We start from the raw sequence: 21,520 nt of genomic DNA on the forward strand, positions 1-21,520 counted from the left end.
CACAGAGAGGAATACTCCACTACTTCATGTTGAGTGACTCACCACAATCACCACCATCTGACTTCCAGTCAATGATAAATTCGGAGGTGGCTGCCTCAGTGGAGAAGGCTATTGCCACTGGTGCAGATCCCGAAAACAGACACCGCAACGGCCACTGAAACGGAAGACACTGACTTCCTTAGAGAAGTCCCCAGAATAAAACTATCCAAACGTTATTTTCTGTGCACTTTATTATTGGGGCAACCCTCCTTACTACTGGGGTGACCCCCACACTCAAAGATGTGCATTCACCAATGGATTACTGTGCACTTGTTTATTGGGGTGACCCCTTTATAGGAGGCGACCCCCACAGGCTCAAGTGTCACAGTGCAAGCAGGCTCATCCCCTGCTATACAATTAAGAGTCACAGTACAAGCAGGCTCATCCCCTGCTATATCATTAAGAGTCACAGTGCAAGCAGGCTCATCCCCTGCTATACAATTAAGAGTCACAGTACAAGCAGGCTCATCCCCTGCTATACAATTAAGAGTCACAGTACAAGCAGGCTCATCCCCTGCTATATCATTAAGTCACAGTGCAAGCAGGCTCATCCCCTGCTACATCATTTAGAGTCACAGTACAAGCAGGCTCATCCCCTGCTATATCATTAAGAGTCACAGTGCAAGCAGGCTCATCCCCTGCTATATCATTAAGAGTCACAGTGCAAGCAGGCTCATCCCCTGCTATATCATTAAGAGTCGCAGTGCACGCAGGCTCACCCCCTGCTATATCATATGTATATATGACTCTATGCATGGTACCCACAATACGACTAGGGTGATCCACATACTCTTCACTGAGGAAGGGGACATTTTTTGCAGTAATCAGGCTCCATCACTCGTCTGCTGACTTCTGTGCACTTTATTATTGGGATGAACCCCTTTACTACTGGGGTTATTCCCCCACTCGCAGATGCGCATTCCACATGGAACTATGGCCGGAGGTGCTCTAGGTGTCCTAACACATTTACACATGTACCTAGTCCATATATATAGATATATATACTCAACAGACGGAAAGGTCAACAGACGACCTCTCACTCAAGACTTTCAGCCTAGGTTAATTGCAGTGGCAACCTCAATGCAGACAACAATACCCAATAGGCTGAGTCAGGGTCTTGCAGAGACTGTGAACCATGGTACCCCATCTGCCTATGAATTCATGAGCTACTAGGCCCGGGGCCAAGCACCCATATACAAAGGACAAGTGCAAGCATTCCATCACGGACCCTCCAAATAATTACATCAAGCCTGGGAACAGAACCTTGATGTGCCGGAAAGTTATCCAAACAACATATTAAGGAAATCTCCGGAGACTCCACGGATTTGACCGCTGCACGGTCAGTCAACACACAGAGATCGACGAAATGGGGGTTGCCAGGCCTTCATCCACGATCCATACAATTGTAGCCACAAAACCGAGGACAAGGAGACTGTGTGTTCGACTCCGGGTCGCACGCCCTCACTCACTTCACCCAACAACAGAATATTACTGAGAAACAGCTATACTCTTACATTTCTCCGGTTTCAACGCTCTCATGGTGTAACCATGGGCAGCGGTCTACCTTGTTATGAAATAAGGAAGCTACCTCTACTCGAGTAGGTAGGCTAGATTACTCCGGATGGCCGAAGGATAGGACATAGGATTCCTCTATACTCCTGCGCTGAATGACCCAGTAGGGTAACTTAGCTCCATGAACTAATGCTTAATCTGGATACCTGGTCGACCATTGGGGGTCGAAGTCCACATCTTCCAATACCACCCCTCTACGGGTACTGGAGGACCACAAATCTCACATATGAGGAAACGTACTTATTTCCAAGAAGCGCTGGACATTCGCTCCAGACGTCACTGATTAACTTGGGGATAATTTTATGCTCACAGTAGTCGGGAGACTACCATTCTGGCACCATCCTACAGCTTCCCCACACCTAGGTGGGTTCAATCATTAGGATTGGACGGACACATACCCATCCAGGATAGTCACACCAGGGACCCATTTGTCCATTTTGTTTTTTCATCGACGGGACCAAACTAATCAATTCACATGTCTATCATTAAGGTACGACCCATGGTACCCAAGAAACTTTTATAACCGGTCATGGCGCCCTTTGCCACAAGGGAATCCACTACCTCACCTATCTAGACTACAAGACGTTACTTACTACACAAGTAATCGACAATCAGTCTCTAGGGCTGGAAGGCTCGCTGCACATACCCCTACCAGAGAACCATGATCTGGAGAAGAGACGGCCGGCGTCGAGATTACCGACAACCTACAGCTAGCCTGAGACAGATCCAATAGTTGTATTCTCCTACATTTGGACAATATCTCGGCAACCGACTACACAAAACACCTGGACGGAGTCTGGTATCGGACTCTAATAATATCGGAGGACATTTACCATTTCTAAATTACACGCAAGGTTACCCTACGACTAGGGTTCCCTCCGAAGATTACCTATATCATGAACTGGGTTTCGTGACAACAACTGACAACGGGCCTCCTTGATCACCATCGCATCACGGAGATCTGGGTGACACGCACCTCGCCACTACAGCAGAATCGAAGGGGCTCCCGATCCTATTGACTCCATTCTGGGCTATCCACTGCCCTTCCGCTGTCTCCCATTTTACGGACAACCCACAAGATACCATCGGAGACTTTGGCGGCTCATACTCCACGACAGGACTTTTCGTATGCTGCGAGGCATCATACGCTCCAGAACCAGTATCGGAATACACTCGGTTATGGGTCTTAGTTGTGGTTCTCTCTATTCCTACGGGTTTGTCCTATGGATTTGGATACTCACTCCAACTAACCCTCGAGGAATCTCACAATCGAGACAGCTTCTCTGTCTCCCTTTGTATACTATACCTTTCACACCAGTTATGGTCACCACCTTACCGAGTGGGCACGTTGACCATTGCTCATACGGTTGCGGTGATCGATTGGTTATCAGTCATTTGGGTCATGGATGCGTCTTAGACATCCACGACGCATCTTCCTTCGCCGATGTTCATTGGCCGGGTCACGAGAAGAGAATTTCAGGGTGTTCTACTTCCTCGGACTCTTCACACATCCTGTGTTGTTCCATAGCGTTAAAAATGCAAAATATGAAGCCTCCTGTCCTGTTATAAAATTGTAGATTATGCTAGCGCAGTGTACCCATAATCTTAATTTTATTAAGGACAGGAGGCGAGTATTTTCCCACCCTGCTTTTTCCCTCCCTAATTATCATTCCTTGGGTTGTACTTCAATAAAAGATTTGAATTCAGGGGGTGTGGTTATCTCTTTATTATGTGGTTTATTTCATATCACATCTTGAAATTACGACTGCTATCTGTTAAGATTTCCTAATACATACAATTTGACTATATTAATGTCTCTATCATAGCTACCTATTTCGGTTAAAATATTCTTGTCTCATCTGATAAATTCCTTTTACGTAAAGTACTACGGAATAAACTGGCGTTTTATAAACAGTAATATTGATTATGCTAATAATAATAATAATAATAATAATGAGGACAAACAGTTCATTTCCAAATCCCTTTCACGTCTTTTGTTTCTTTTCAGTTTGATTCTTCTTCATGGATCAATACATGGGATCGTCTTCGCACACTACGACAATCTTCCAGTCGGGATTTGGATCATTTACAGTCTGATTCTTCGTCGTTATCATTATTTATTGTAATAGCAGGATATGTTTATGATTATCTCGCACCAAAGAAAGAGGAAATGATGCAAGAGGAAGGGCCTTTTATACCCTATGGCAATGTTTTTTTCACTAAACTTTATTGTTAAACCTGTGCTGCTGGAGTTTTAGTAAAGAAAGATTATGCAAAATACTCGCCTCCTGTCCTTAATAAAATTAAGATTATAGGTACACTGCGCTAGCATAATCTACAATTATCAGCCACGTTAGCAGAGTCAAGCCGAGGGCTGATCTTGTAAATGTATTTTGCAATGAGTTTGAGGTGAAGTTCAAATTCACATTGCACCACACTGACAGGGATCTAAGCTTGCAGCATAGAGATGAGACTTTGAGATTTGTTTTGATCCGTACTGCAATTTAAACCAATTTGGGACAATCGAGTTATCATTCGAATTCCTGAACTCTGAGGCAAAAAGTGAATCACAAACCAACCGAAACATGCAATAATCAAGCATGGTCGTTTTGATTTGTGACTGGATTTTTCCACAAAAAGAGATGGTTGGTGGGAACAAAGATAATTGATGGCTAGGGGAAGTCACGAAATATTGATTTTATTCACAGATCAAGTAGCGGGGCAAGTCTGCATTCCAAGTCTTGGCAGTCTATGCCTCGACTAGCCTCATTAAAGTATCATTTTTAGCAATTGCCTTACCTCTCTATCTAGGTTTAAAATGTAAAGGGCGCTTATAGTATCACCCTAATCACTGGTACGGCCCATGCATCCCAATGCTGTGGTGGAATCTCAGTAAAAATAAATTTACTAGGACAAGATTGCCACGTGGTATGTGCACGTGCATATGTTGATGTATCGGTCGGTTGGTTGCACGTGGCAACGATACAATCAGTAGTGTAAGGAGCATGTGTAGGAATACAGGATATACGAGTATTTCCCCTCCTCCATTGTGCTGGGCAAGCCATGTGGTCAAACAGGAATTTAGTCTCTATTCGGTTGATTGGATAAGAGTATGTGTAGGTTGAACTGATTATGGGAGGAGCTACATGCCTATATAAGGGACCTACACTGTATGATCAGGGCTCAGACTTTGCTGTTTTTTGGTGACATTAGTCCCTCTGAGTCCCGGTCGGTGAATCGAATAAAGAATCTCTTCCTTCCTGAAGAAACCTGTGTCCATCTCTCTGTGCTTGGCTTCCGTCAGTTTCTCCGGTATCATTTGGTGCATTGGCCGGGAAGTTCATCGTTCAACGGTAGCTGAGAAGCAGAGGCGTGAGACGGTCTATCTTTGCCCACGCTCTCTACGGCTGCACCCCTGAACTTCTGCGTGGACCTCCCTTCGTCTCGGCGCCACTGGTCTGTTGTCCAGGAGATCATCGGCCTCTACGTAGTAAGTGCTGGGGTGTCCCCGTCGATGAGTGTGAACTCAGGTTCAGGAACGAGGAGGTAAGACGACCACTGTTTTAGACTGTGGACCCACTAGGGGTATTGGATACCGATTGTGCGGTAGGCCCATAAGGGGTTATTTGTGTATGGAATCTGCCCCCTCCAGTGGAGGGAAGGAGCGAAGGCGCACCGCTCGTAATTAAACGCCCTGTAGTCAGCCCGTTTAATTTTGGTTTGGAGTCAGGCTGGGTTCTGTGTAAATAGCCCAAGCCGGACACCGGTGTCTAGACTAGCGTTCTAGGGTGTATATTACGTTCGCTAGGTCGGAGGGACCGGGAGACTAAGCGGCGTCTGTGTAAATTCGGTCCACTAGATCTCAACCTATCTTGGCTAAGTGGGAAGGCGTGTAAATTTGGAACCCACTAGATTTTTGATAGAGTATATAGACTAAGAGGGTGCTGTTGTAAATTCCGCCCTCTAGTTCGCTATATGTGGTGCTTGGGCAGCGTGGCTAACCAAACCGGATGTAAATAGTTTTAGGTAGTCCATAGAGGTACTGGCCAATAGATTAGTTGGGAATTGTAAATGTGTTAAAGATTGTTGTAGTAGCGTGTATATCTTGCTAGATAGCGTGAGCTCTGCCGTCTAGCGAGAGTGTGAATAGTGTGTAACGGTATTATAGCGCACGGTACCATAACCATGTATAATTACTGATACTGTAAATAACTACTAATAACTGTCGTCTATGTTGTATGTTTAACACCATAACCAATACTAATTGAACTGTGACTTTAAATTGTACTCTAACCAATGCTAACCGTACTATAACTACTGTTTGTAAAGACGATGTTACTGGGGTATGTTATAGACAGGTAATTCCGATATATGGAATTATAGTGTGGGTGACTGTATAGTTTCGCCAAGAGGCGCAGTAATAGTTATTTAGTGACTGGTGTAACAGCTGTGTGTGTACAGGAATTCCCTGAGTGTTTTGTTGTGTGCGTTTCGCTTAGTAACTGTACCACGTGGTGCTGTTGCCGAGTGTCATGGCCGTTACCAGTAATTCCTGTCTCTTCCGGGTTGACGGACTGTAACCACACCCCCTCTCTGACGCGGTCTCATTACGCTACATAATGCGACCGCGCCAGACAACAGACGCTGGATTAATGAACAGCGTACCGCGGAATTAAACCGGCTGCCACTCTTCTCTGCATTTTCCTGTGTACCGAACCGGACTTGTACTCGACTGACCTCCTTCTCCTTCCCTCGATCACGGCTAGTACTTTGACTCCTCTCGACCTCTCTCCAACTGAACCTCCCCGGAGGGGACTCTGGGACCAACTTAAAGCCTCTGGAAGCTAAGTTACTTTACTTGTGTGATACAAACTTTTCCCACTGACGTCTGAGCACTCAAGCTTTAGCCTGCTCGCACGTTCTCCTATCGTTATAGGAGTAATTCCTATTCATTAACCCTTCAGTCTCCAGCTGATATGTTTTCTACCAATTAAGCTAAAACAAATCTCTGCAAGTTAATCTCCATTACCTTCCCTTCATTGAATTATTGCTGCAATTCAATTGTATAAGATAGTCTAAGAATCCACTCACCAATACTGAAGTATTTAAAGATACAGTACAGTCTTCAATCAACATATTAAAGACACAGTATCAGTGAATTCTCAAGTGAACTGTCATCTCTTTATTTTCCTCAATATATCACATTCACATCTATTTAAACTGAAATCTGCAGTTGAGCTCCATCTTACTCTATGTGAACGTGACAGATTAATCCAGCCTTGTAATGGATCCAGCAGATTTCGATTCAAAATTTACTATGCTGAATCAAAGAGTCGATACACTTGCTCAAGGCATGCAAGATCTCCAGGCTACAAATGAACGGATTCTTACTTATGTCAGAGACTTACAAACCCACACTCCTCATACCGTTATGCACTCAGCCAGTGACCCTGCTGTCTGTAATCCCGAGAAGTTTTCTGGAGATAGATCAAAATACAGGGAGTTCCTTAATTCCTGCAAATTATTGATTGCTCTGAAACCTCGATCTTATCCCACTGAAAGATCTAAGGTTTGTTCTGTTATCTCCTTCCCAAGAGGTGAACCTATGGCCTGGGCCCACTCCTTCTAGGAAAATGATGATCCCATCTTAGACTCATTGGACGAGTTCTTTGAAGCTATGTCTCTCCTTTACGAAGATCCTAATAAACAGTCTACAGCTGATCTAACCATCCAAACCCTCCAGCAAAAACATAGACCTGTCAAAGATTACATAGCTGAGTTTAAGAGATGGGCAATAGAAACTTAATGGAACGATATAACCCTGCGCAACCAATTTCAAATTGGGTTATCCGAAGGAGTAAAGGATGAACTTTCTAGAACTGAACTTCCTGCTACATTAAACGCTCTTATTCAACTATCAATCAGTATTGACAGACGGCTTAGGGAAAGAAAGGCCGAAAAAGCTCTCTCAGGTTCATCATTTAGGAAACCAGCTGCTCCTCCAAAACCAGCTGAAAAACCTTCACCACCTAACGAACCTATGGAAATTGGCACTATAAGAAGTCCTCTCACACTAGAAGAAAAAACTAGAAGACGACTACTTAACCTTTGTATGTACTGTGCCTCACAAGATCACTTAATCCCGGACTGCCCTCTATTGAAACGACCACGGAGTGGTAAGCATGCTCATACCACTTCTATACTGAGTGCACTCCCTTCTAAATCAACCACTCAATTTTTCTCCATCTCTCTCATATTACAGTGGGACAAAGAAAGAATAACGACTGAAGCCATCATTGACTCTGGGGTTCATCGATTCATCCTTTGTAATCAAAAATAAAATTCCTTGTGTCCGTAAAAGCACTTCTGTTTCTGTCAGAGTAATTGATGGCTCCCTCATAGCCTCGGGTCCTATCACAAAATAAACTATTCCTGTACGAACAACCACCCTTAACACTCATATCGAATATCTTATATTCAATGTTATCTCTTCTCTCCTGTATCCGGTCATCCTAGGAATCAATTGGCTAAGGGACCACAACCCTCAAATTACCTGGTCTCCCTTTTCTCTCGCTTTTAACTCTGAGTACTGTAAGGAAACATGCTTACAACATATTCCACTCCTCCAAACTATTGAAGAACCAACTATACCTTCCTGCTATTCTGAGTTCTCTGATGTATTCAGTAAAAAGGAAGCTGAAACACTCCCACCTCATCGTCCCTACGACTGCCCTATCGACCTCATACCTGGTGCCCCCATACCTTTTGGGCACATCTACCCTCTCTCTGAATCTGAATTAAAAATCCTCAAGGAATACTTGGAGGAAAACCTCCGTAAGGGGTTCATTAGACCTTCCAGCTCACCTGCTGCCTCCAGTATGTTTTTTGTGAGGAATAAGGACCAGACCATCCGTCCCATCATAGATTACAGAGCTTTAAATAAAATAACAGTGAAAAATCGCTATCCTCTACCCCTGATAAACGAGCTGATTGAAAGGTTAAAAACAGTCACTATCTATACTAAGCTTGACCTCCGTGGGGCATACAATCTTGTTAGAATCAAAGCTAACGATGAATGGAAAACTGCCTTCAGAACTAGATATGGTCTCTACGAGTATCTTGTGATGCCTTTTGGCCTCTGCAACGCCCCTGCCACTTTTCAACATTTCATAAACGACATCTTCTAGAAGGAACACAAACTCCTATAATAATTTATACTGACCATAAAAACCTTGAATATCTCCACTCCAACAAAACTCTCTCTGCGAGGCAAGTAAGATGGAATCTCTTCTTCTCCCGGTTTAATTTTCAAATCGTTTTTAGACCTGGGGCAAGGAACAAAAAGGCGGATGCCCTTTCCAGAATTCACCAAGAACCTGAATTAGAACCCCCACATGCAGTCATCGGAATTGCCACATCCCTTATAGATGACATAAAAGGCCTTCATCCAGATGCTCTTGAACTTCCTAAATCAACTAAGTTATCGCTGAAAGACGGTCTCTATTATTTCCATGATAGAATTTACATTCCTCCCCCATTTAGAAATAAAATACTTGAATTCATTCATGACTCTCCTCTGGCAGGTCATCCAGGTATAAAAAAGACCCTCAAATTATCCAAAAGATATTATTGGTGGCCGCGCCAGGACATCACCATCGAATCCTAGTGAAAACCTGTTCAACCTGCCAAAGATCCAAATCTGACCATCATCAACCCTTTGGTCAGTTGCTGAATCTACCAGTTCCAGAAAGACCTTGGCAATCTATTTCCATGGACTTCCTGGTGGAACTTCCCCCTTCTCAACACCATTCTACCATTTTAGTAGTAGTGGACCGATTCACAAAGATGTCCCATTTCATTCCTTTGAAGAAATTACCTTCATCATCAGAACTTTCAAAAACATTCCTCGATAATATTGTGAAACTTCATGGACTCCCAGATGAAATCATATCGGACCGCGGAACCCAGTTTACCTCCAAATTCTGGAATGCATTATGTGCTTCTCTTCGTATCCAACGTAAACTATCTTCCGCTTATCATCCTCAAACCAACGGGCAAACTGAAAGAGTTAACCAATGCCTAGAACAATATTTACGTTGCTATTGTTCCCACCTACAGGATGATTGGATGACGTGGTTACCCATGGCCGAATTTGCTTATAACAACTCAGTTCATACAAGTAGCAAAATGACTCCCTTCTTCTCCAATTATGGATTTCATCCCTCCTCATTTCCTTCTCAAATAATTCCTTCATCTAACCCCGCTGTCTCGGATCAAATCTCTCATATGTCCTCCTTATTTCGACAATTACATGAAAATCTTTAAGTGGCATCCTCTAACCAGAAGAAGTTTTTTGATGCTAAGAGACAACCTTCCCCTACTTATAAAATTGGCGATCTTGTCTGGCTCTCCTCAAAAAACATCTCCACCAACCGTCCTTCAAAGAAACTGAGTTCCCTGTTTCTTGGTCCTTTTCAAATATTGTCTATCATAAACCCTAACGTTGTGAAATTGAAGCTTCCACCTACTTTTAAACTTCACCCCGTCTTTCATGTATCCTTGCTCAAGCCCCATCATCCTGACCCTTTTCAAAGAGATGTAATTACTTCTCCTGATCCTATCTTGGTACATGGTAATGAAGAATATGAGGTCCAAAAAATTCTTGATTCAAGGATCCATCGTGGCTCTCTACAGTACCTCATTAGATGGAAGGGTTATGGAGTTGATGAAGATTCATGGGAAGATTCCTCTGAGATTCATGCCGATAAGCTGCTTACAGCATTCCACAAATGTTATCCATCCAAACCACGTGGATAGCACCCGGTGGGTGCTCTTTACAGGGGGGGTACTGTCATGGCCGTTACCAGTAATTCCTGTCTCTTCCGGGTTGACGGACTGTAACCACGCCCCCTCTCTGACGCGGTCTCATTACGCTACATAATGCGACCGCGCCAGACAACAGACGCTGGATTAATGAACAGCGTACCGCGGAATTAAACCGGCTGCCACTCTTCTCTGCAATTTTCCTGTGTACCGAACCGGACTTGTACTCGACTGACCTCCTTCTCCTTCCCTCGATCACGGCTAGTACTTTGACTCCTCTCGACCTCTCTCCAATGGAACCTCCCCGGAGGGGACTCTGGGACCAACTTAAAGCCTCTGGAAGCTAAGTTACTTTACTTGTGTGATACGAACTTTTCCCACTGACGTCTGAGCACTCAAGCTTTAGCCTGCTCGCACGTTCTCCTATCGTTATAGGAGTAATTCCTATTCATTAACCCTTCAGTCTCCAGCTGATATGTTTTCTACCAATTAAGCTAAAACAAATCTCTGCAAGTTAATCTCCATTACCTTCCCTTCATTGAATTATTGCTGCAATTCAATTGTATAAGATAGTCTAAGAATCCACTCACCAATACTGAAGTATTTAAAGATACAGTACCTATGTTTTCTTCAATCAACATATTAAAGACACAGTATCAGTGAATTCTCAAGTGAACTGTCATCTCTTTATTTTCCTCAATATATCACATTCACATCTATTTAAACTGAAATCTGCAGTTGAGCTCCATCTTACTCTATGTGAACGTGACACCGAGGGAACGGGTGTGACCGTTGGAAGTGTGTTTGTTTGGTTTCTGTTGGAGACGACGCTTCATTGTTAGTATGGGTGCGTCAGATTCAACAATTATGGATCCCTTAGGATGTATGTTGAAAAACTTTAAAAAGGGATACACTGTGTATGATTTTGGGGTAAAAATGTCTCCAACACGCCTGACTACTTTATGTAGTAGGGAATGGCCTACTTTGGTGGCTGCATGGCCACCACGTGGCAGTTTGGATCCTAATCTGGTACAGCGTGTACATGTGGCTGTATCAGGTAGGCCTGAACTTTACGGCCAGTTTCCGTATATAGACTGTTGGAAGCAGGCCGTAAATGACTTGCCAAAATGGATCCGGGTATGCCACGAGGAACAATGTCGCCTCATGGTGGCCAGAACTCGCTTGTCCACTAAGGCCGTAATTACGCCCATTTTGGACACGCCTCCTGAATCCGAGATCCCCATGCCGCCCCCTTACTCCTCCTCCACAGGAAGAGGAAGAGGAGGTGCTGTTGGTAATGCTACTCCCCTTGCCCCGTTGTCCCCACCTACCCCCTCCTCTAGCTCAGAGCCCAGCCCTCTTGTTTTAAACCCTCCCCTTCCGGTACCTACCTCCGTTAACCCCACCTATCCAGATTTGACGTCATATCTAGTTCCTGGTCAGGCTCCTCCTTGCCCGGCCCGGAATATTTTACTCACTGATCTCCCCCTCAGTAAAGCGTCCCCTTCCCCTCATCTTACTACCCCTCGACCGGAACCCCTAACTGACGTTTCTAAACGAAGCCCCATACTAACCCGACAACTGACCGGTACCCTCCAACCCTGACATTATCAAATGCCTCTCAGACTGACACCAGGCCCGACACACATTAACGGTGACGGCCAGTTACAACACGCTGATCCTGTATTCGTCTATGTTCCCTTCACTACTACTGATCTATTTAACTGGAAGACCCATAACTCCTCATACACCGATAAACCTCAAGCCATGACGGATTTGTTTACCTCCATAGTCCAGACACATAATCCCACTTGGGCTGATTGCCAGCCACTGCTTATGACATTGCTTAACAACGAGGAAAGGACACGGATAAACCAAGCGGCAATTAAAGCGCTGGAAGAAGTGGCCCGCACACAAAATCAGGCCAACCCAGCAGCATGGGCTGCAGCACATTATCCAAATACTGATCCGGAGTGGAATGTCAATGGCGCAGACATGGGCCCATTTAAAAGCATACAGGGATGCTATTATTGCTGGCATGAAAGCCGGAGGAAAAAAGGCGATTAATATGTCTAAGACGGCTGAGGTATTGCAGAAATGTGATGAATCGCCCAGTGCCTTTTATGACTGATTATTGGAGGCATACCGTTTGTATACCCCCTTTAATCCAGAGGCTCCTGAGAATTCCCGAAAGGTTAACTCTGCCTTTGTCAGCCAAGCCTACGGAGATATAAAGCGCAAGCTACAGAAGTTAGAAGGGTTTGTAGGGATGTCCATAACCCAACTAATGGAAATAGCAAATAAGGTCTATATGAATAGGGAGACAGAGACGAAGAAGGAGTAAGAGCGAAAGATGCGAAGGAAAGCGGATATGCTAGCGGTAGCTATCGCAGGCGTAGATAGAAGGGAAAAGGAAGCGTATAGGGGAACGGATAAAGGCGAGAATAAGTGGAATGGGGAGCCTTTGAGTAGGAACCAATGCGCGTACTGTAGGGAAGAAGGGCATTGGAGAAGTGAGTGTCCACGGAGGGAACAATATGAGAGAGACAGACCTAGGGCAGGGTATAGTAATAATTATAGAGGCAGAGCGAGAGGAAGAGGAGGCCCTGGAGGAAATAGTGGGAATAATAGAGGAAGTGTTAGTGGAGATAGATATTACCCAGCAGCTCAGAGACCCTGAGAGAGAGAGGATAGGGACTTTGTGGGTTTGGCTGACACAGTCATGGAAGACTATTGATACCGACCGGGCTCCATCCCCCTTGGCCGAGCGGAGCCTATGGTCGATGTAGCAATAGGGGGAAAAAGGAGTTCTTTCATGATTGACACTGGTGCTGAACATTCGGTGGTGACTGACCTAGTTGCTCCTCCATCTGGAAGAACTATCACCGTAATAGGAGCAACTGGAAGGAGTGCTGCTAAACCAGTTCTTAAAAGTCGACTCTGTACATTGGGAGTGAAACATCAATTCCTTTATATGCCTGAATGTCCAGTCCAACTGCTAGGACGTGATTTGTTGTCGAAATTACAGGCACAGATAACATTTCTAATAGGGGATGTACCAGCGCTAATGTGAAACACCGAAAATTATATATCCCAATTGGGTGTAATAAAATATACTTCAAGCTGCTATAACACCAAAATCTTATCTTTAACAACCGGATAAAAATGTGGGGTGAAGGTGAAGCGCTATATATTGAATAAAATATAAGAAATGGAAATATTGGAGATAAGTGAATATACCTGAAAATCACTTCTTTCTTGCAACCTTAACCTTGATCTAAGATTCCTTAAAAGTATAAACACAAAAAATATCTCATAGTGTAAAACTGTAGTGTACACAATAAAATATATACATAAAGTCTTTCTCACTCACACTTTTTAGAGCCAAAAGATTTTAGCTCAGTTCAAGCGAAACCAGTTCAAGCAAAACCACCAGAGCCTTACATATCAGAATAGAGGAACACGGCCGTAATATTACAAAAGGATTTGAAAATCACAGCGTCTCTTTACATTATAAATCTGTTCACAACTGTGAGTTCAAAAACACTAGATTCCTAGGTATAAAAAAAGTAGAGAAAGACTGGAGAGGAGGCAATTTTGATGCAAAAATGAGCAAACAAGAAATGGAGTGGATTTTTAAACTAGATACCCTCATTCCAAACGGGCTGAACGCAGATTTTGAGATGTGCCATTTCCTTAAATAGACTCAATCTTTGCCCCTTCCGTTATTATTAAAAAATGGACATTTTTATGGACGCTGTTATAGACGGATTTGTATGTATACATATACATTACTAGCCCTTATAAATCCACTAAGTCTTTTAGCAGGCCATTTGTTAAGGTAACTCTTCAAATAACATAAATCCTTTGTAATTAAGAACCTCTCGCCCACGATTGATTTTATTCTATGTTTTACCCTTATCCATGCAGAGCATTTTAAGGGATTTAGTTTGGGCAGTTTTAGTATTATATAATTTTAACTAAATCCTAAGCACCTTAAGTGGTTTGTTTTAATATATATGTATTTGTGCCCATCTTATTTGTAAGGTTTTAGAGCTATATTATTTTTAGGAAACGAAATTTTAGCACCTATAGTGGTTTATTCCAACTTACTGTCAATTTCTCTTATGTATAAGATTTACCCACTTCTAGCACCAATTTTGAAGAAATATAAATGTGGAGGAGTTCTAGTGGTTTATTTTAAACTGTACGCTTTTAACTTGTGGCTTTAGACTTTAATGTATAGATCTAAAAGACCCTTATGGGTCATAGAAAGAAAATAGAAAATATGTTTGAACGTTTACGGGATGCATTCTCCCTCTCTCCTTTCATAATCATGCCGATCCGGAAATACCCGTGAATGAACCGCAAGTTGAAACGCACGAAAAACCGGAAAGACGTCATACCGGAAGTGACGAACACGGAAGCAAACACACAAGAGAGGCTTGACACGCAGGGCATTACGGTTACCATGGTAATAGCCCGCGAAATAGAAAAGCCCAAACAGCAATAATTAGGATAAGAAGAAGGGATATAAAAGCAGGAACTGGTCCAAGGATCTTCACAAAGACTTTTTTCGATCCAGCTGAGGAAGCCTATTTGGCGAAACGCGTCCTGGAATATGAAAAGACTGTAACTATTGGACTTTTTTTGGATTTTGCCTATATAGTGATATTTGTATAGAAATTGTTTTATACTTTTATATACTTTTTTAAAGTGATAGTCAATAAATATATATTTTTACTAAGACACTATTTGGCAAAATTTATTCCTGCTACAAGAAAGAAGGATTGTGGTCCTTAACCACATATGCTGTCCCATTGAGCCTAGATTGAAGGCTCTAGGTTTGTGAGTACCCCTCCTTATATTTTTCACATTTTAGAAAAATTTTACTAAAGGTACTGCACTATATATACTCTATATCTTAGATTGGAAAAAGAAGAACAAAGGTTCCCAAGAAGGGAGAGGGTCGCCTTTACGGACCCTACAGACGCTTGAACTGAGCTAAAATCTTTTGGCTCTAAAAAGTGTGAGTGAGAAAGACTTTATGTATATATTTTATTGTGTACACTACAGTTTTACACTATGAGATATTTTTTGTGTTTATACTTTTAAGGAATCTTAGATCAAGGTTAAGGTTGCAAGAAAGAAGTGATTTTCAGGTATATTCACTTATCTCCAATATTTCCATTTCTTATATTTTATTCAATATATAGCGCTTCACCTTCACCCCACACAGATAACATTTCTACCTAACGGAACAACATCTTTGAAGTTCAATGGACCCTCAGGTATAATGACAATATCTGTACCAAAGGAAGAAGAGTGGCGACTTTATACAGTGTTGACTAGCCAAAACCCTAAGAGTGATGAATCCTTGTTCAATATACCAGGAGTGTGGGCAGAGAATAACCCACCAGGACTTGCTCATAATATCCCACCAATTCGTATCGAACTAAAGCTTGGGGTTTATCCAGTAAGCCTGAGACAATATCACATTCCACAAAAAGCCAAGAAGAACATACAATCTTATTTGGATAAGTTCATAAGGTATGGTATCCTAAAATTCTGTACTTCCCCCTGGAACACCCCATTGTTGCCTGTTCAAAAGCCCGATACAGATGAGTATCGCCCTGTGCAGGACTTGAGAGCAGTCAATGATGCGGTAGTAAGTATACATCCAGTTGTGCCCAATCCATATAACCTGCTTGCTTTAATTCCGGGCGGGGCTACCTACTTCACAGTTTTGGATCTCAAAGATGCCTTCTTTTGCCTACGAATTGCTGCGGAAAGCCAGTGTATCTTTGCATTCCAATGGGAAAATGCTGTAACGGGCTCGAAACGCCAGATGACTTGGACAAGGCTGCCCCAAGGGTTTAAAAATTCCCCTACCCTATTTGGATCAGCTTTAAGTCAAGACTTACTGGATTTCAAGTCCATCCCAGGAGAGTGTGTACTATTACAATACGTAGATGATTTGTTGATAGCGGCAGTTACAAGAGAAATATGTCAGCAAGCAACACATGATTTACTACACATTCTTTGGAAGGTAGGATACAAGGTGCCACAACCTACTGAGAGTCAACATGATTGCCTGGAGGTGATGGATGAAGTGTTTTCAAGTAGACCGGACCTTTGTGATTTTCCCATCCAGAACCCTGATGTCCAGTACTATACGGACGGCAGTAGTTATGTGAAAGAAGGGATTCACTATGCAGGATATGCAGTGACAACCATAGACAAGGTGATGGAAGCTCGGCCATTGTCAAAAGGAACATCGGCACAGAAGGCAGAACTAATCGCACTCACACGAGCGTTACAATTGGCTGAAGGTTTGAGGGTGAACATCTACACGGACTCCAAGTATGCGTTTTTAACCACTCATGCCCATGGAGCTTTGTATAAAGAAAGAGGACTACTGAACTCAGAGGGTAAAGAAATCAAGTACACAGCTGAGATATTACAACTACTGGAAGCCGTGTGGGAACCGAAAGAAGTTGGTATCATACATTGTCGAGCGCATCTGAAAGGTGATGGTGATGTAACAAAAGGAAATCGGATGGCAGATAATGCAGCCAAGCGTGCCGCTGAATCAGGAAAACAGGAGTACGTGGAACGTATAGCTGCTCTCATACCAACCCCTCTGTCTCAATGGACTCCAATGTATACAGCTTAAGAAGGAGAGTGGTTAAAGACTGAAGCTGGGAAGTACCTGGAGAACAATTGGTATCAGTTAGAAGATGGAAGAATAGTTATTCCAGCATCGCTAGCTGTAGAAATTTTCCAGAATTATCATAACGGGACAAATTCCGGTAGAGATAGTATGGAAGAATCTCTTAGGAAGCATTTCTACATACCAAGATTGTCCAACTTGACTCATGCCATTGTACGAAGATGTGTGATATGTGCCAAGAACAACGCAAGGCAAGGTCCAGTGAAACCACCGGGAGTCCAGTATATGGGAGGACTCCCTATGTCCGATCTCCAAATAGACTATACGGTAATGCCTAAATCCGGCGGACATCGCTACCTACTAGTAGTTGTGTGTACCTACTCAGGTTGGGTAGAAGCATGTCCTACTCGTACAGAGAAAGCAGGAGAAGTTGTGCAATTCCTGTTGCGAGAAATAATACCCCGATATGGACTACTATGCTCTGTAGCGGAGGGCAATAGTAAAATCCCCGATATCCGCTGGTTACACAGGTACATCCACAGTCAGCGCTGAAAAGTAAGACAAGTTCCCCAATCCTCCCAATAACCGGACGAAACACAGTCTGGGAGTCAACTAACTGCTTTATTCACAGACTTCCATATTTATGCAGTTCCCCTTGCAAGGGGTTTCCTTACAGATAGTACAGGGGATTTCTCCCATCAGGCAACAGGATTATCCCAACAGGCATTGCTGCACGAGAGGGATACTCCCACTAAAATGGACGATTAAGTGGATTATCCCCTCGTGCAGCAAAACCGGCAATTTATACAGAAATCTATATTTTACACAATTTTACTCGCTTTTAGACGAATGACCGTTCGGTAGATAGCTGGGGTCGGCGGGCACATTTAGTGAGAATACCGCTCCGATCCCAGCTAAACTAACCGAACGCCGCACTAAATACATTAAAACATCGAGTTCGGTTTAAAATTACCGAACATCGATGGGGAACAGAATGTGCCGAACGCGGAACTCCCGAACGCTCTGGAAGTCCAGCGGTGTTCGGATCATTGAGTAGCCGTTTTCAGTTCCAGGCTCTCGACGACCGAACACCGCTGCAGAGACAAAGGATCCAAGATGGACGACCGCCGCATGGTCGGTAGCCGAACGACGGCCACCTAGGAGAGCCCTTAATTACCGATTGCAACATTGTTGCAATCGGTTAATTGGTGCCACACGACTTGTGAGTGGGTGGTCTACCTGGGGAGCCCGCATTCGTATGGTGAACGGCCCGGATAGCCGTGTTTCGTCGAACGAAAGGTTTTGTATGCTGGCAGCGTACGGCTGCCAGCATGCGAACGGCCATAATACATCACATACACAGTTTAACATACACAGTACACATTCAGCCTACGGACAACCTTTAGTAACTATAGTCCAGAAGTGGCTAGGTTTGCCACAATGCTCCCCCAGAACCAAGCCGGCATACACAGTCTGATCCCAACGGATCGGCTTGGGGATGTCCGGGAGAGTACTCACAGATCACTTCTCGAGTTCAGTCTGTCTGGATAACCCGTCGGCGTTACCGTTTTGTTTTCCTGGGCGGTAATGGATGGTGAAGTCAAAGGGCTGCAGCGCCAAACTCCAGCGCAGCAGCCTGGCATTGTCCCCAGACACACGGTTCAGCCACACCAACGGGTTGTGATCTGTGAGTAAGGAAAAAGGTTGTCCATACAAATACGGCTGTAACTTTTTAAGGGCCCACACCACGGCCAGGCATTCTTTCTCAATGGCGGCGTAGCTCACTTCACGGGGCAACAACTTTCGGCTTAAGTAGGCTACGGGATGCTCTCCGCCATCGGCTCCCACTTGGCTCGGCACTGCCCCCAATCCAAACATTGAAGCGTCTGTGTGGACAAGAAATCTTTTAGTTGGATCAGGAGCAGTTAATACGGGAGCATTAGTCAGAGCTGTCTTGAGTTGTTGGAATGCCTGTTCACACTCTGGGGCCCAGACAACCAGTCGGGGAAGGTTCTTTTTGGTCAGGTCCGTCAGGGGTTTGGCCAGGGTGCTGTAGTCGGGAACAAATTTTCTATAATATCCGGCAGTCCCTAGGAACGCTAGCACTTGAGTTTTAGTCCTTGGGGTAGGCCACTTAGCTACGGCCTCAATCTTGGCTGGCTCGGGTCTCTGCTGCCCACACCCTACTCGGTGTCCCAGATACTGCACCTCGGCCATACCTATGTGGCACTTACTAGGTTTTAACGTTAACCCGGCTTCCCCAATACGGTCTAAGATCGCCCCTATATGGCGTAGGTGGTCTGGCTAAAGATGGCTATGTCATCTAAGTAGGCACAGGCATACTCCTGAAAGCCGTCCAGTAGCCGATCTACCATCCGCTGAAAGGTAGCCGGAGCGTTTTTCATTCCGAAGGGCATGACCTTGAATTGGTACAGGCCAAACGGAGTGACAAACGCCGACTTGGGGATGGCGTCATCGGCTAGAGGAATTTGCCAGTATCCCTTACACAAGTCAATGGTAGTGAGATACTGACCCCGTGCCATCTTATCTAGCAGCTCGTCTATCCGAGGCATCGGGTAGGCATCAGACACCGTTTTGTCATTTAGCCTCCGGTAGTCGACGCAGAATCGGGTGGTGCCGTCCTTTTTAGGCACCAGGACTACCGGCGATGCCCAGGGGCTATCTGAGGGTTCGATAACCCCTAGCTGTAACATTTCGTCTAATTCTGCCTTCATATGGGTCCGGACTGATTCCGGAACCCTATATGGAGCCTGTCGCATAGGTAGCTGTCCCGGGGTTTCGACTCGGTGGGTGGCTAGTGGAGTGTACCCAGGTAAATTGGAGAAGGTAGCTACAATCAGCGCTTGTACCTGGGCACGCTCGTGAGGGCTTAGCCGCTCCCCCAGCTGAACTCCCCGGGAGGGCTCTATCGGTTCCTCCGGTTCTAGCAAGTCAGGTAGGGGTAGATTCTCCTGATCTTCTAAGGCGGAGGCACAGATCGCCGTCACATCCTCTATCCGCTCATGGTAGGGTTTGAGCATGTTCACGTGGAGCATGCGTCTCTTCCCTACCCCTGAGCAGGGGCCAATCACATAGGTAGTGTCGCATCGCTGCTCTACTACCTGGTATGGGCCTTGCCAGATGGCCTGCAGCTTGTCTGTGCGGACGGGTTTTAAAATTAAAACCTTCTGTCCCACCTGAAAGCTGCGGTCTCTGGCTCCTCTATCGTACCAGCGTCGCTGGCGTTGCTGCGCCGCCTGGAGGTTGGTGTGTACAGCCTGAGTTAGCGCCTCCAGACGGTCTCTGAACTCCAGTACGTATGATACGATAGGGGTTTCGTTAGTAGTACTCTCTCCCTCCCAGTGTTCCCTAATCAAGTTCAAGGGTCCTCACACTCTCCTTCCAAACAGTAGTTCAAACGGGGAGAATCCGGTCGACTCCTGGGGGACCTCTCTATACGCAAAGAGTAGGTGAGGCAGGAACCTCTCCCAGTCTTTGTGGGTTTCCCCGAACGTCCGAAGCATCTGCTTCAGCGTCCCGTTGAACCTTTCACATAGTCCATTGGACTGGGGATGGTAGGCAGAATTGACTATTGGCTTAATGCCACATACCTTCCACATATGTTGGGTGACCTCGGCAGTAAATTGGGTGCCCCGGTCCGATATTATTTCTTGGGGAAACCCTACCCTGGAAAACACTTTCATCAAGGCTTCAGCTACGGTCTCAGCATGAATGTTAGTGAGGGCCACAGCCTCGGGGTACCTGGTGGCGTAGTCCACTATGGTTAAAATGTACTTTTTGCCAGAGGGACTGGGTTTGGACGCCCCTGATTCCAGGTGGGCTTGCCACGATTTTGGGTACATTCTCGGGCCATATGCCCCCATTGTTTACAGGAGTGGCATTGGATGTTGGCCCGCCCGTTGTATCTGGAAGGTGGAGGTACATTCCCTTGTGAAGGACGGAACGGGGCGGCGGTGGGCGCTGGAGGTGGTGTCGCGCTAGGTAGTCCTGTGGGTCGGGAGTAGCTTTTGGCTATAGGTCCCTGGTGCCTCCGTGCATCGAAGTGTCGGTCGGCCAATCTAGCCGCTTCAGTTAGGGTAAGGGGTTTCCTGTCTCTCACCCATTCTTGTGTCTCCGGGGATAGTCCATTAAAAAACTGCTCCAGCAACATCAGCTTTGCTGGCCTGTATCCACCCTTGGGAGGCTTGATCTAGTTTGTGTGCCCATTCTGCGTGCGAATCTCGCTCTGGTTTGCGCAAGTGTCTGAACTTGCGCCGGTACGCCTCTGGAGTAATGGCATACCTCTCCAAGATTGCTCGCTTCACCTTTTCATAATCTTTGCTGTCCTCACTGGGCACAGCACGGTAAGCTTCGGCTGCCCGACCTGCTAGCTTGCTTGCTAGCAGTTGCACC

Source organism: Pelobates fuscus, chromosome 6, assembly GCF_036172605.1.
Source record: "Pelobates fuscus isolate aPelFus1 chromosome 6, aPelFus1.pri, whole genome shotgun sequence".
Taxonomy (NCBI): Eukaryota; Metazoa; Chordata; class Amphibia; order Anura; family Pelobatidae; genus Pelobates; species Pelobates fuscus.